Source organism: Rhinoderma darwinii, unplaced genomic scaffold (assembly GCF_050947455.1).
Source record: "Rhinoderma darwinii isolate aRhiDar2 unplaced genomic scaffold, aRhiDar2.hap1 Scaffold_442, whole genome shotgun sequence".
Lineage (NCBI taxonomy): Eukaryota > Metazoa > Chordata > Amphibia > Anura > Rhinodermatidae > Rhinoderma > Rhinoderma darwinii.
Window position 1 is genome coordinate 53,304 of NW_027463882.1, and position 12,594 is coordinate 65,897.

Here is a 12,594-nt window from a genome sequence, read left to right on the forward strand (position 1 = left end):
CCTCTCTCCCTTATCAGCTGCCTTTGGTTTTGTGGCTTTCCTATGTGATGCTTTATCTCAATGTTAGTGCAGAGTGTAACGTAAAGTGTAGGACCTGTGCCTTTGCTGTACTATGTTGTGCTACTTTGAGCCTGTGTCAAAGATATTGATTGATTGGGCTGGTTGACGGTATACTGTATGCTTGTGATTTGACCACTGATTGTTAACAAAGCTGCTTTCAATCCAAAAAGGTGGATGCAGACAGGTGATCTTTGGCCTGCTTCGGACCAAAAACCAGGAAAAATCCTCAGCGACTTAGTAGGGCCTCTTGTGAGGGGAGCCTGTCTGGCAGGCGCTATGCAACTCATACTTACCTGGCAGGGGAGATACCATGATCACTAAGGTGGTTCTCCCAGGGTGAGGCTCATCCATTGCACTTCGGGTGTGCTGACCCCTGCGATTTCCTCAAATGCGGGAAACTCGACTGCATAATTTGTGGTAGTGGGGGACTGCGTTCGCGCTTTCCCCTGATTTACTCTGGTGAAAAACAGTGCTTATTATTCAATGCTGACTATTACTAGTCAGAGATACTTGCTAGATCGATCGATCGAGCGAGCCAGCCATCAATTGACCTCTGGGTGGCCAAGAGGATTGGATACTCCTCTCTCCCTTATCAGCTGCCTTTGGTTTTGTGGCTTTCCTATGTGATGCTTTATCTCAATGTTAGTGCAGAGTGTAACGTAAAGTGTAGGACCTGTGCCTTTGCTGTACTATGTTGTGCTACTTTGAGCCTGTGTCAAAGATATTGATTGATTGGGCTGGTTGACGGTATACTGTATGCTTGTGATTTGACCACTGATTGTTAACAAAGCTGCTTTCAATCCAAAAAGGTGGATGCAGACAGGTGATCTTTGGCCTGCTTCGGACCAAAAACCAGGAAAAATCCTCAGCGACTTAGTAGGGCCTCTTGTGAGGGGAGCCTGTCTGGCAGGCGCTATGCAACTCATACTTACCTGGCAGGGGAGATACCATGATCACTAAGGTGGTTCTCCCAGGGTGAGGCTCATCCATTGCACTTCGGGTGTGCTGACCCCTGCGATTTCCCCAAATGCGGGAAACTCGACTGCATAATTTGTGGTAGTGGGGGACTGCGTTCGCGCTTTCCCCTGATTTACTCTGGTGAAAAACAGTGCTTATTATTCAATGCTGACTATTACTAGTCAGAGATACTTGCTAGATCGATCGATCGAGCGAGCCAGCCATCAATTGACCTCTGGGTGGCCAAGAGGATTGGATACTCCTCTCTCCCTTATCAGCTGCCTTTGGTTTTGTGGCTTTCCTATGTGATGCTTTATCTCAATGTTAGTGCAGAGTGTAACGTAAAGTGTAGGACCTGTGCCTTTGCTGTACTATGTTGTGCTACTTTGAGCCTGTGTCAAAGATATTGATTGATTGGGCTGGTTGACGGTATACTGTATGCTTGTGATTTGACCACTGATTGTTAACAAAGCTGCTTTCAATCCAAAAAGGTGGATGCAGACAGGTGATCTTTGGCCTGCTTCGGACCAAAAACCAGGAAAAATCCTCAGCGACTTAGTAGGGCCTCTTGTGAGGGGAGCCTGTCTGGCAGGCGCTATGCAACTCATACTCACCTGGCAGGGGAGATACCATGATCATTAAGGTGGTTCTCCCAGGGTGAGGCTCATCCATTGCACTTCGGGTGTGCTGACCCCTGCGATTTCCCCAAATGCGGGAAACTCGACTGCATAATTTGTGGTAGTGGGGGACTGCGTTCGCGCTTTCCCCTGATTTACTCTGGTGAAAAACAGTGCTTATTATTCAATGCTGACTGTTACTAGTCAGAGGTACTTGTATGCTTGTGATTTAACCACCGATTGTCAACAAAGCTGTTTTTCAATCCAAAATGTGGTACATTATCTCTTTATATTTAGCTGTATACGCAGCCTTTGTCTCCCCCTCGTGGATGAACAACAGTGTGATCAGTGAAGTTTCTTTTTCTGCTGGGCTTCGAGAAGTCAGGGCATGGCGAGCCTTTCCCTAACCTAACCTATCCTTCCTCTCTGTCTCACAGGTGACGGCATGCAAATGTGGGGACTGCTTCATCGGCACGGCAATGCTCTGACCAGAAGCCGCCGCCCCATATGCTAATACCCTGGTTGCTGTGCATCTTGGAAGTGCTTAGACTTGAGCCTGTGTCTTATGGAATTTGGGGTGCCTGCACACCCCTGGCTCCGTACAATGAGGTGCATCCGTTTTTTGGCGCAGTTGGATCCAGACAGGTGATCTTTGGCCTGCTTCGGACCAAAAACCAGGAAAAATCCTCAGCGACTTAGTAGGGCCTCTTGTGAGGGGAGCCTTTCTGGCAGGCGCTATGCAACTCATACTTACCTGGCAGGGGAGATACCATGATCACTAAGGTGGTTCTCCCAGGGTGAGGCTCATCCATTGCACTTCGGGTGTGCTGACCCCTGCGATTTCCCCAAATGCGGGAAACTCGACTGCATAATTTGTGGTAGTGGGGGACTGCGTTCGCGCTTTCCCCTGATTTACTCTGGTGAAAAACAGTGCTTATTAATCAATGCTGACTATTACTAGTCAGAGATACTTGCTAGATCGATCGATCGAGCCAGCCATCAATTGACCTCTGGGTGGCCAAGAGGATTGGATACTCCTCTCTCCCTTATCAGCTGCCTTTGGTTTTGTGGCTTTCCTATGTGATGCTTTATCTCAATGTTAGTGCAGAGTGTAACGTAAAGTGTAGGACCTGTGCCTTTGCTGTACTATGTTGTGCTACTTTGAGCCTGTGTCAAAGATATTGATTGATTGGGCTGGTTGACGGTATACTGTATGCTTGTGATTTGACCACTGATTGTTAACAAAGCTGCTTTCAATCCAAAAAGGTGGATGCAGACAGGTGATCTTTGGCCTGCTTCGGACCAAAAACCAGGAAAAATCCTCAGCGACTTAGTAGGGCCTCTTGTGAGGGGAGCCTGTCTGGCAGGCGCTATGCAACTCATACTTACCTGGCAGGGGAGATACCATGATCATTAAGGTGGTTCTCCCAGGGTGAGGCTCAGCCATTGCACTTCGGGTGTGCTGACCCCTGCGATTTCCCCAAATGCGGGAAACTCGACTGCATAATTTGTGGTAGTGGGGGACTGCGTTTGCGCTTTCCCCTGATTTACTCTGGTGAAAAACAGTGCTTATTATTCAATGCTGACTATTACTAGTCAGAGATACTTGCTAGATCGAGCGAGCCAGCCATCAATTGACCTCTGGGTGGCCAAGAGGATTGGATACTCCTCTCTCCCTTATCAGCTGCCTTTGGTTTTGTGGCTTTCCTATGTGATGCTTTATCTCAATGTTAGTGCAGAGTGTAACGTAAAGTGTAGGACCTGTGCCTTTGCTGTACTATGTTGTGCTACTTTGAGCCTGTGTCAAAGATATTGATTGATTGGGCTGGTTGACGGTATACTGTATGCTTGTGATTTGACCACTGATTGTTAACAAAGCTGCTTTCAATCCAAAAAGGTGGATGCAGACAGGTGATCTTTGGCCTGCTTCGGACCAAAAACCAGGAAAAATCCTCAGCGACTTAGTAGGGCCTCTTGTGAGGGGAGCCTGTCTGGCAGGCGCTATGCAACTCATACTTACCTGGCAGGGGAGATACCATGATCACTAAGGTGGTTCTCCCAGGGTGAGGCTCATCCATTGCACTTCGGGTGTGCTGACCCCTGCGATTTCCCCAAATGCGGGAAACTCGACTGCATAATTTGTGGTAGTGGGGGACTGCGTTCGCGCTTTCCCCTGATTTACTCTGGTGAAAAACAGTGCTTATTATTCAATGCTGACTATTACTAGTCAGAGATACTTGCTAGATCGATCGATCGAGCGAGCCAGCCATCAATTGACCTCTGGGTGGCCAAGAGGATTGGATACTCCTCTCTCCCTTATCAGCTGCCTTTGGTTTTGTGGCTTTCCTATGTGATGCTTTATCTCAATGTTAGTGCAGAGTGTAACGTAAAGTGTAGGACCTGTGCCTTTGCTGTACTATGTTGTGCTACTTTGAGCCTGTGTCAAAGATATTGATTGATTGGGCTGGTTGACGGTATACTGTATGCTTGTGATTTGACCACTGATTGTTAACAAAGCTGCTTTCAATCCAAAAAGGTGGATGCAGACAGGTGATCTTTGGCCTGCTTCGGACCAAAAACCAGGAAAAATCCTCAGCGACTTAGTAGGGCCTCTTGTGAGGGGAGCCTGTCTGGCAGGCGCTATGCAACTCATACTTACCTGGCAGGGGAGATACCATGATCATTAAGGTGGTTCTCCCAGGGTGAGGCTCATCCATTGCACTTCGGGTGTGCTGACCCCTGCGATTTCCCCAAATGCGGGAAACTCGACTGCATAATTTGTGGTAGTGGGGGACTGCGTTCGCGCTTTCCCCTGATTTACTCTGGTGAAAAACAGTGCTTATTATTCAATGCTGACTGTTACTAGTCAGAGGTACTTGTATGCTTGTGATTTAACCACCGATTGTCAACAAAGCTGTTTTTCAATCCAAAATGTGGTACATTATCTCTTTATATTTAGCTGTATACGCAGCCTTTGTCTCCCCCTCGTGGATGAACAACAGTGTGATCAGTGAAGTTTCTTTTTCTGCTGGGCTTCGAGAAGTCAGGGCATGGCGAGCCTTTCCCTAACCTAACCTATCCTTCCTCTCTGTCTCACAGGTGACGGCATGCAAATGTGGGGACTGCTTCATCGGCACGGCAATGCTCTGACCAGAAGCCGCCGCCCCATATGCTAATACCCTGGTTGCTGTGCATCTTGGAAGTGCTTAGACTTGAGCCTGTGTCTTATGGAATTTGGGGTGCCTGCACACCCCTGGCTCCGTACAATGAGGTGCATCCGTTTTTTGGCGCAGTTGGATCCAGACAGGTGATCTTTGGCCTGCTTCGGACCAAAAACCAGGAAAAATCCTCAGCGACTTAGTAGGGCCTCTTGTGAGGGGAGCCTTTCTGGCAGGCGCTATGCAACTCATACTTACCTGGCAGGGGAGATACCATGATCACTAAGGTGGTTCTCCCAGGGTGAGGCTCATCCATTGCACTTCGGGTGTGCTGACCCCTGCGATTTCCCCAAATGCGGGAAACTCGACTGCATAATTTGTGGTAGTGGGGGACTGCGTTCGCGCTTTCCCCTGATTTACTCTGGTGAAAAACAGTGCTTATTAATCAATGCTGACTATTACTAGTCAGAGATACTTGCTAGATCGATCGATCGAGCCAGCCATCAATTGACCTCTGGGTGGCCAAGAGGATTGGATACTCCTCTCTCCCTTATCAGCTGCCTTTGGTTTTGTGGCTTTCCTATGTGATGCTTTATCTCAATGTTAGTGCAGAGTGTAACGTAAAGTGTAGGACCTGTGCCTTTGCTGTACTATGTTGTGCTACTTTGAGCCTGTGTCAAAGATATTGATTGATTGGGCTGGTTGACGGTATACTGTATGCTTGTGATTTGACCACTGATTGTTAACAAAGCTGCTTTCAATCCAAAAAGGTGGATGCAGACAGGTGATCTTTGGCCTGCTTCGGACCAAAAACCAGGAAAAATCCTCAGCGACTTAGTAGGGCCTCTTGTGAGGGGAGCCTGTCTGGCAGGCGCTATGCAACTCATACTTACCTGGCAGGGGAGATACCATGATCATTAAGGTGGTTCTCCCAGGGTGAGGCTCAGCCATTGCACTTCGGGTGTGCTGACCCCTGCGATTTCCCCAAATGCGGGAAACTCGACTGCATAATTTGTGGTAGTGGGGGACTGCGTTTGCGCTTTCCCCTGATTTACTCTGGTGAAAAACAGTGCTTATTATTCAATGCTGACTATTACTAGTCAGAGATACTTGCTAGATCGAGCGAGCCAGCCATCAATTGACCTCTGGGTGGCCAAGAGGATTGGATACTCCTCTCTCCCTTATCAGCTGCCTTTGGTTTTGTGGCTTTCCTATGTGATGCTTTATCTCAATGTTAGTGCAGAGTGTAACGTAAAGTGTAGGACCTGTGCCTTTGCTGTACTATGTTGTGCTACTTTGAGCCTGTGTCAAAGATATTGATTGATTGGGCTGGTTGACGGTATACTGTATGCTTGTGATTTGACCACTGATTGTTAACAAAGCTGCTTTCAATCCAAAAAGGTGGATGCAGACAGGTGATCTTTGGCCTGCTTCGGACCAAAAACCAGGAAAAATCCTCAGCGACTTAGTAGGGCCTCTTGTGAGGGGAGCCTGTCTGGCAGGCGCTATGCAACTCATACTTACCTGGCAGGGGAGATACCATGATCACTAAGGTGGTTCTCCCAGGGTGAGGCTCATCCATTGCACTTCGGGTGTGCTGACCCCTGCGATTTCCTCAAATGCGGGAAACTCGACTGCATAATTTGTGGTAGTGGGGGACTGCGTTCGCGCTTTCCCCTGATTTACTCTGGTGAAAAACAGTGCTTATTATTCAATGCTGACTATTACTAGTCAGAGATACTTGCTAGATCGATCGATCGAGCGAGCCAGCCATCAATTGACCTCTGGGTGGCCAAGAGGATTGGATACTCCTCTCTCCCTTATCAGCTGCCTTTGGTTTTGTGGCTTTCCTATGTGATGCTTTATCTCAATGTTAGTGCAGAGTGTAACGTAAAGTGTAGGACCTGTGCCTTTGCTGTACTATGTTGTGCTACTTTGAGCCTGTGTCAAAGATATTGATTGATTGGGCTGGTTGACGGTATACTGTATGCTTGTGATTTGACCACTGATTGTTAACAAAGCTGCTTTCAATCCAAAAAGGTGGATGCAGACAGGTGATCTTTGGCCTGCTTCGGACCAAAAACCAGGAAAAATCCTCAGCGACTTAGTAGGGCCTCTTGTGAGGGGAGCCTGTCTGGCAGGCGCTATGCAACTCATACTTACCTGGCAGGGGAGATACCATGATCACTAAGGTGGTTCTCCCAGGGTGAGGCTCATCCATTGCACTTCGGGTGTGCTGACCCCTGCGATTTCCCCAAATGCGGGAAACTCGACTGCATAATTTGTGGTAGTGGGGGACTGCGTTCGCGCTTTCCCCTGATTTACTCTGGTGAAAAACAGTGCTTATTATTCAATGCTGACTATTACTAGTCAGAGATACTTGCTAGATCGATCGATCGAGCGAGCCAGCCATCAATTGACCTCTGGGTGGCCAAGAGGATTGGATACTCCTCTCTCCCTTATCAGCTGCCTTTGGTTTTGTGGCTTTCCTATGTGATGCTTTATCTCAATGTTAGTGCAGAGTGTAACGTAAAGTGTAGGACCTGTGCCTTTGCTGTACTATGTTGTGCTACTTTGAGCCTGTGTCAAAGATATTGATTGATTGGGCTGGTTGACGGTATACTGTATGCTTGTGATTTGACCACTGATTGTTAACAAAGCTGCTTTCAATCCAAAAAGGTGGATGCAGACAGGTGATCTTTGGCCTGCTTCGGACCAAAAACCAGGAAAAATCCTCAGCGACTTAGTAGGGCCTCTTGTGAGGGGAGCCTGTCTGGCAGGCGCTATGCAACTCATACTCACCTGGCAGGGGAGATACCATGATCATTAAGGTGGTTCTCCCAGGGTGAGGCTCATCCATTGCACTTCGGGTGTGCTGACCCCTGCGATTTCCCCAAATGCGGGAAACTCGACTGCATAATTTGTGGTAGTGGGGGACTGCGTTCGCGCTTTCCCCTGATTTACTCTGGTGAAAAACAGTGCTTATTATTCAATGCTGACTGTTACTAGTCAGAGGTACTTGTATGCTTGTGATTTAACCACCGATTGTCAACAAAGCTGTTTTTCAATCCAAAATGTGGTACATTATCTCTTTATATTTAGCTGTATACGCAGCCTTTGTCTCCCCCTCGTGGATGAACAACAGTGTGATCAGTGAAGTTTCTTTTTCTGCTGGGCTTCGAGAAGTCAGGGCATGGCGAGCCTTTCCCTAACCTAACCTATCCTTCCTCTCTGTCTCACAGGTGACGGCATGCAAATGTGGGGACTGCTTCATCGGCACGGCAATGCTCTGACCAGAAGCCGCCGCCCCATATGCTAATACCCTGGTTGCTGTGCATCTTGGAAGTGCTTAGACTTGAGCCTGTGTCTTATGGAATTTGGGGTGCCTGCACACCCCTGGCTCCGTACAATGAGGTGCATCCGTTTTTTGGCGCAGTTGGATCCAGACAGGTGATCTTTGGCCTGCTTCGGACCAAAAACCAGGAAAAATCCTCAGCGACTTAGTAGGGCCTCTTGTGAGGGGAGCCTTTCTGGCAGGCGCTATGCAACTCATACTTACCTGGCAGGGGAGATACCATGATCACTAAGGTGGTTCTCCCAGGGTGAGGCTCATCCATTGCACTTCGGGTGTGCTGACCCCTGCGATTTCCCCAAATGCGGGAAACTCGACTGCATAATTTGTGGTAGTGGGGGACTGCGTTCGCGCTTTCCCCTGATTTACTCTGGTGAAAAACAGTGCTTATTAATCAATGCTGACTATTACTAGTCAGAGATACTTGCTAGATCGATCGATCGAGCGAGCCAGCCATCAATTGACCTCTGGGTGGCCGAGAGGATTGGATACTCCTCTCTCCCTTATCAGCTGCCTTTGGTTTTGTGGCTTTCCTATGTGATGCTTTATCTCAATGTTAGTGCAGAGTGTAACGTAAAGTGTAGGACCTGTGCCTTTGCTGTACTATGTTGTGCTACTTTGAGCCTGTGTCAAAGATATTGATTGATTGGGCTGGTTGACGGTATACTGTATGCTTGTGATTTGACCACTGATTGTTAACAAAGCTGCTTTCAATCCAAAAAGGTGGATGCAGACAGGTGATCTTTGGCCTGCTTCGGACCAAAAACCAGGAAAAATCCTCAGCGACTTAGTAGGGCCTCTTGTGAGGGGAGCCTGTCTGGCAGGCGCTATGCAACTCATACTTACCTGGCAGGGGAGATACCATGATCATTAAGGTGGTTCTCCCAGGGTGAGGCTCATCCATTGCACTTCGGGTGTGCTGACCCCTGCGATTTCCCCAAATGCGGGAAACTCGACTGCATAATTTGTGGTAGTGGGGGACTGCGTTTGCGCTTTCCCCTGATTTACTCTGGTGAAAAACAGTGCTTATTATTCAATGCTGACTATTACTAGTCAGAGATACTTGCTAGATCGAGCGAGCCAGCCATCAATTGACCTCTGGGTGGCCAAGAGGATTGGATACTCCTCTCTCCCTTATCAGCTGCCTTTGGTTTTGTGGCTTTCCTATGTGATGCTTTATCTCAATGTTAGTGCAGAGTGTAACGTAAAGTGTAGGACCTGTGCCTTTGCTGTACTATGTTGTGCTACTTTGAGCCTGTGTCAAAGATATTGATTGATTGGGCTGGTTGACGGTATACTGTATGCTTGTGATTTGACCACTGATTGTTAACAAAGCTGCTTTCAATCCAAAAAGGTGGATGCAGACAGGTGATCTTTGGCCTGCTTCGGACCAAAAACCAGGAAAAATCCTCAGCGACTTAGTAGGGCCTCTTGTGAGGGGAGCCTGTCTGGCAGGCGCTATGCAACTCATACTTACCTGGCAGGGGAGATACCATGATCACTAAGGTGGTTCTCCCAGGGTGAGGCTCATCCATTGCACTTCGGGTGTGCTGAACCCTGCGATTTCCCCAAATGCGGGAAACTCGACTGCATAATTTGTGGTAGTGGGGGACTGCGTTCGCGCTTTCCCCTGATTTACTCTGGTGAAAAACAGTGCTTATTATTCAATGCTGACTATTACTAGTCAGAGATACTTGCTAGATCGATCGATCGAGCGAGCCAGCCATCAATTGACCTCTGGGTGGCCAAGAGGATTGGATACTCCTCTCTCCCTTATCAGCTGCCTTTGGTTTTGTGGCTTTCCTATGTGATGCTTTATCTCAATGTTAGTGCAGAGTGTAACGTAAAGTGTAGGACCTGTGCCTTTGCTGTACTATGTTGTGCTACTTTGAGCCTGTGTCAAAGATATTGATTGATTGGGCTGGTTGACGGTATACTGTATGCTTGTGATTTGACCACTGATTGTTAACAAAGCTGCTTTCAATCCAAAAAGGTGGATGCAGACAGGTGATCTTTGGCCTGCTTCGGACCAAAAACCAGGAAAAATCCTCAGCGACTTAGTAGGGCCTCTTGTGAGGGGAGCCTGTCTGGCAGGCGCTATGCAACTCATACTTACCTGGCAGGGGAGATACCATGATCATTAAGGTGGTTCTCCCAGGGTGAGGCTCAGCCATTGCACTTCGGGTGTGCTGACCCCTGCGATTTCCCCAAATGCGGGAAACTCGACTGCATAATTTGTGGTAGTGGGGGACTGCGTTTGCGCTTTCCCCTGATTTACTCTGGTGAAAAACAGTGCTTATTATTCAATGCTGACTATTACTAGTCAGAGATACTTGCTAGATCGAGCGAGCCAGCCATCAATTGACCTCTGGGTGGCCAAGAGGATTGGATACTCCTCTCTCCCTTATCAGCTGCCTTTGGTTTTGTGGCTTTCCTATGTGATGCTTTATCTCAATGTTAGTGCAGAGTGTAACGTAAAGTGTAGGACCTGTGCCTTTGCTGTACTATGTTGTGCTACTTTGAGCCTGTGTCAAAGATATTGATTGATTGGGCTGGTTGACGGTATACTGTATGCTTGTGATTTGACCACTGATTGTTAACAAAGCTGCTTTCAATCCAAAAAGGTGGATGCAGACAGGTGATCTTTGGCCTGCTTCGGACCAAAAACCAGGAAAAATCCTCAGCGACTTAGTAGGGCCTCTTGTGAGGGGAGCCTGTCTGGCAGGCGCTATGCAACTCATACTTACCTGGCAGGGGAGATACCATGATCATTAAGGTGGTTCTCCCAGGGTGAGGCTCATCCATTGCACTTCGGGTGTGCTGACCCCTGCGATTTCCCCAAATGCGGGAAACTCGACTGCATAATTTGTGGTAGTGGGGGACTGCGTTTGCGCTTTCCCCTGATTTACTCTGGTGAAAAACAGTGCTTATTATTCAATGCTGACTATTACTAGTCAGAGATACTTGCTAGATCGAGCGAGCCAGCCATCAATTGACCTCTGGGTGGCCAAGAGGATTGGATACTCCTCTCTCCCTTATCAGCTGCCTTTGGTTTTGTGGCTTTCCTATGTGATGCTTTATCTCAATGTTAGTGCAGAGTGTAACGTAAAGTGTAGGACCTGTGCCTTTGCTGTACTATGTTGTGCTACTTTGAGCCTGTGTCAAAGATATTGATTGATTGGGCTGGTTGACGGTATACTGTATGCTTGTGATTTGACCACTGATTGTTAACAAAGCTGCTTTCAATCCAAAAAGGTGGATGCAGACAGGTGATCTTTGGCCTGCTTCGGACCAAAAACCAGGAAAAATCCTCAGCGACTTAGTAGGGCCTCTTGTGAGGGGAGCCTGTCTGGCAGGCGCTATGCAACTCATACTTACCTGGCAGGGGAGATACCATGATCACTAAGGTGGTTCTCCCAGGGTGAGGCTCATCCATTGCACTTCGGGTGTGCTGAACCCTGCGATTTCCCCAAATGCGGGAAACTCGACTGCATAATTTGTGGTAGTGGGGGACTGCGTTCGCGCTTTCCCCTGATTTACTCTGGTGAAAAACAGTGCTTATTATTCAATGCTGACTATTACTAGTCAGAGATACTTGCTAGATCGATCGATCGAGCGAGCCAGCCATCAATTGACCTCTGGGTGGCCAAGAGGATTGGATACTCCTCTCTCCCTTATCAGCTGCCTTTGGTTTTGTGGCTTTCCTATGTGATGCTTTATCTCAATGTTAGTGCAGAGTGTAACGTAAAGTGTAGGACCTGTGCCTTTGCTGTACTATGTTGTGCTACTTTGAGCCTGTGTCAAAGATATTGATTGATTGGGCTGGTTGACGGTATACTGTATGCTTGTGATTTGACCACTGATTGTTAACAAAGCTGCTTTCAATCCAAAAAGGTGGATGCAGACAGGTGATCTTTGGCCTGCTTCGGACCAAAAACCAGGAAAAATCCTCAGCGACTTAGTAGGGCCTCTTGTGAGGGGAGCCTGTCTGGCAGGCGCTATGCAACTCATACTTACCTGGCAGGGGAGATACCATGATCATTAAGGTGGTTCTCCCAGGGTGAGGCTCAGCCATTGCACTTCGGGTGTGCTGACCCCTGCGATTTCCCCAAATGCGGGAAACTCGACTGCATAATTTGTGGTAGTGGGGGACTGCGTTTGCGCTTTCCCCTGATTTACTCTGGTGAAAAACAGTGCTTATTATTCAATGCTGACTATTACTAGTCAGAGATACTTGCTAGATCGAGCGAGCCAGCCATCAATTGACCTCTGGGTGGCCAAGAGGATTGGATACTCCTCTCTCCCTTATCAGCTGCCTTTGGTTTTGTGGCTTTCCTATGTGATGCTTTATCTCAATGTTAGTGCAGAGTGTAACGTAAAGTGTAGGACCTGTGCCTTTGCTGTACTATGTTGTGCTACTTTGAGCCTGTGTCAAAGATATTGATTGATT

The 12,594-nt window shown here is 47.9% G+C and overlaps 19 non-coding genes across 19 annotated transcripts; all 19 read left to right on the top strand.

Annotated features, from left to right (window-relative positions):
* Window positions 1–345: 345 nt before the first annotated feature.
* Window positions 346–509, top strand: LOC142714602 (U1 spliceosomal RNA). The gene has a single exon (XR_012870757.1). It is a non-coding gene; the product is annotated as a U1 spliceosomal RNA (small nuclear RNA).
* Window positions 510–984: 475 nt separating this feature from the next.
* On the top strand, window positions 985–1,148 carry LOC142714308 (U1 spliceosomal RNA). Its single transcript, XR_012870489.1, has one exon. It is a non-coding gene; the product is annotated as a U1 spliceosomal RNA (small nuclear RNA).
* Window positions 1,149–1,623: 475 nt separating this feature from the next.
* Window positions 1,624–1,787, top strand: LOC142714607 (U1 spliceosomal RNA). Its single transcript, XR_012870761.1, has one exon. It is a non-coding gene; the product is annotated as a U1 spliceosomal RNA (small nuclear RNA).
* A 593-nt stretch (window positions 1,788–2,380) lies between these two features.
* LOC142714309 (U1 spliceosomal RNA) lies at window positions 2,381–2,544 on the top strand. The gene has a single exon (XR_012870490.1). It is a non-coding gene; the product is annotated as a U1 spliceosomal RNA (small nuclear RNA).
* Window positions 2,545–3,015: 471 nt separating this feature from the next.
* On the top strand, window positions 3,016–3,179 carry LOC142714571 (U1 spliceosomal RNA). Its single transcript, XR_012870729.1, has one exon. It is a non-coding gene; the product is annotated as a U1 spliceosomal RNA (small nuclear RNA).
* Window positions 3,180–3,646: 467 nt separating this feature from the next.
* On the top strand, window positions 3,647–3,810 carry LOC142714311 (U1 spliceosomal RNA). Its single transcript, XR_012870492.1, has one exon. It is a non-coding gene; the product is annotated as a U1 spliceosomal RNA (small nuclear RNA).
* A 475-nt stretch (window positions 3,811–4,285) lies between these two features.
* LOC142714469 (U1 spliceosomal RNA) lies at window positions 4,286–4,449 on the top strand. The gene has a single exon (XR_012870636.1). It is a non-coding gene; the product is annotated as a U1 spliceosomal RNA (small nuclear RNA).
* Window positions 4,450–5,042: 593 nt separating this feature from the next.
* Window positions 5,043–5,206, top strand: LOC142714312 (U1 spliceosomal RNA). Its single transcript, XR_012870493.1, has one exon. It is a non-coding gene; the product is annotated as a U1 spliceosomal RNA (small nuclear RNA).
* Window positions 5,207–5,677: 471 nt separating this feature from the next.
* Window positions 5,678–5,841, top strand: LOC142714572 (U1 spliceosomal RNA). The gene has a single exon (XR_012870730.1). It is a non-coding gene; the product is annotated as a U1 spliceosomal RNA (small nuclear RNA).
* Window positions 5,842–6,308: 467 nt separating this feature from the next.
* LOC142714603 (U1 spliceosomal RNA) lies at window positions 6,309–6,472 on the top strand. The gene has a single exon (XR_012870758.1). It is a non-coding gene; the product is annotated as a U1 spliceosomal RNA (small nuclear RNA).
* Window positions 6,473–6,947: 475 nt separating this feature from the next.
* Window positions 6,948–7,111, top strand: LOC142714313 (U1 spliceosomal RNA). The gene has a single exon (XR_012870494.1). It is a non-coding gene; the product is annotated as a U1 spliceosomal RNA (small nuclear RNA).
* Window positions 7,112–7,586: 475 nt separating this feature from the next.
* Window positions 7,587–7,750, top strand: LOC142714608 (U1 spliceosomal RNA). The gene has a single exon (XR_012870762.1). It is a non-coding gene; the product is annotated as a U1 spliceosomal RNA (small nuclear RNA).
* Window positions 7,751–8,343: 593 nt separating this feature from the next.
* On the top strand, window positions 8,344–8,507 carry LOC142714314 (U1 spliceosomal RNA). Its single transcript, XR_012870495.1, has one exon. It is a non-coding gene; the product is annotated as a U1 spliceosomal RNA (small nuclear RNA).
* Window positions 8,508–8,982: 475 nt separating this feature from the next.
* On the top strand, window positions 8,983–9,146 carry LOC142714509 (U1 spliceosomal RNA). The gene has a single exon (XR_012870671.1). It is a non-coding gene; the product is annotated as a U1 spliceosomal RNA (small nuclear RNA).
* Window positions 9,147–9,613: 467 nt separating this feature from the next.
* Window positions 9,614–9,777, top strand: LOC142714549 (U1 spliceosomal RNA). The gene has a single exon (XR_012870708.1). It is a non-coding gene; the product is annotated as a U1 spliceosomal RNA (small nuclear RNA).
* A 475-nt stretch (window positions 9,778–10,252) lies between these two features.
* LOC142714574 (U1 spliceosomal RNA) lies at window positions 10,253–10,416 on the top strand. The gene has a single exon (XR_012870731.1). It is a non-coding gene; the product is annotated as a U1 spliceosomal RNA (small nuclear RNA).
* A 467-nt stretch (window positions 10,417–10,883) lies between these two features.
* LOC142714510 (U1 spliceosomal RNA) lies at window positions 10,884–11,047 on the top strand. Its single transcript, XR_012870672.1, has one exon. It is a non-coding gene; the product is annotated as a U1 spliceosomal RNA (small nuclear RNA).
* A 467-nt stretch (window positions 11,048–11,514) lies between these two features.
* On the top strand, window positions 11,515–11,678 carry LOC142714550 (U1 spliceosomal RNA). The gene has a single exon (XR_012870709.1). It is a non-coding gene; the product is annotated as a U1 spliceosomal RNA (small nuclear RNA).
* A 475-nt stretch (window positions 11,679–12,153) lies between these two features.
* Window positions 12,154–12,317, top strand: LOC142714575 (U1 spliceosomal RNA). The gene has a single exon (XR_012870732.1). It is a non-coding gene; the product is annotated as a U1 spliceosomal RNA (small nuclear RNA).
* Window positions 12,318–12,594: the final 277 nt, after the last annotated feature.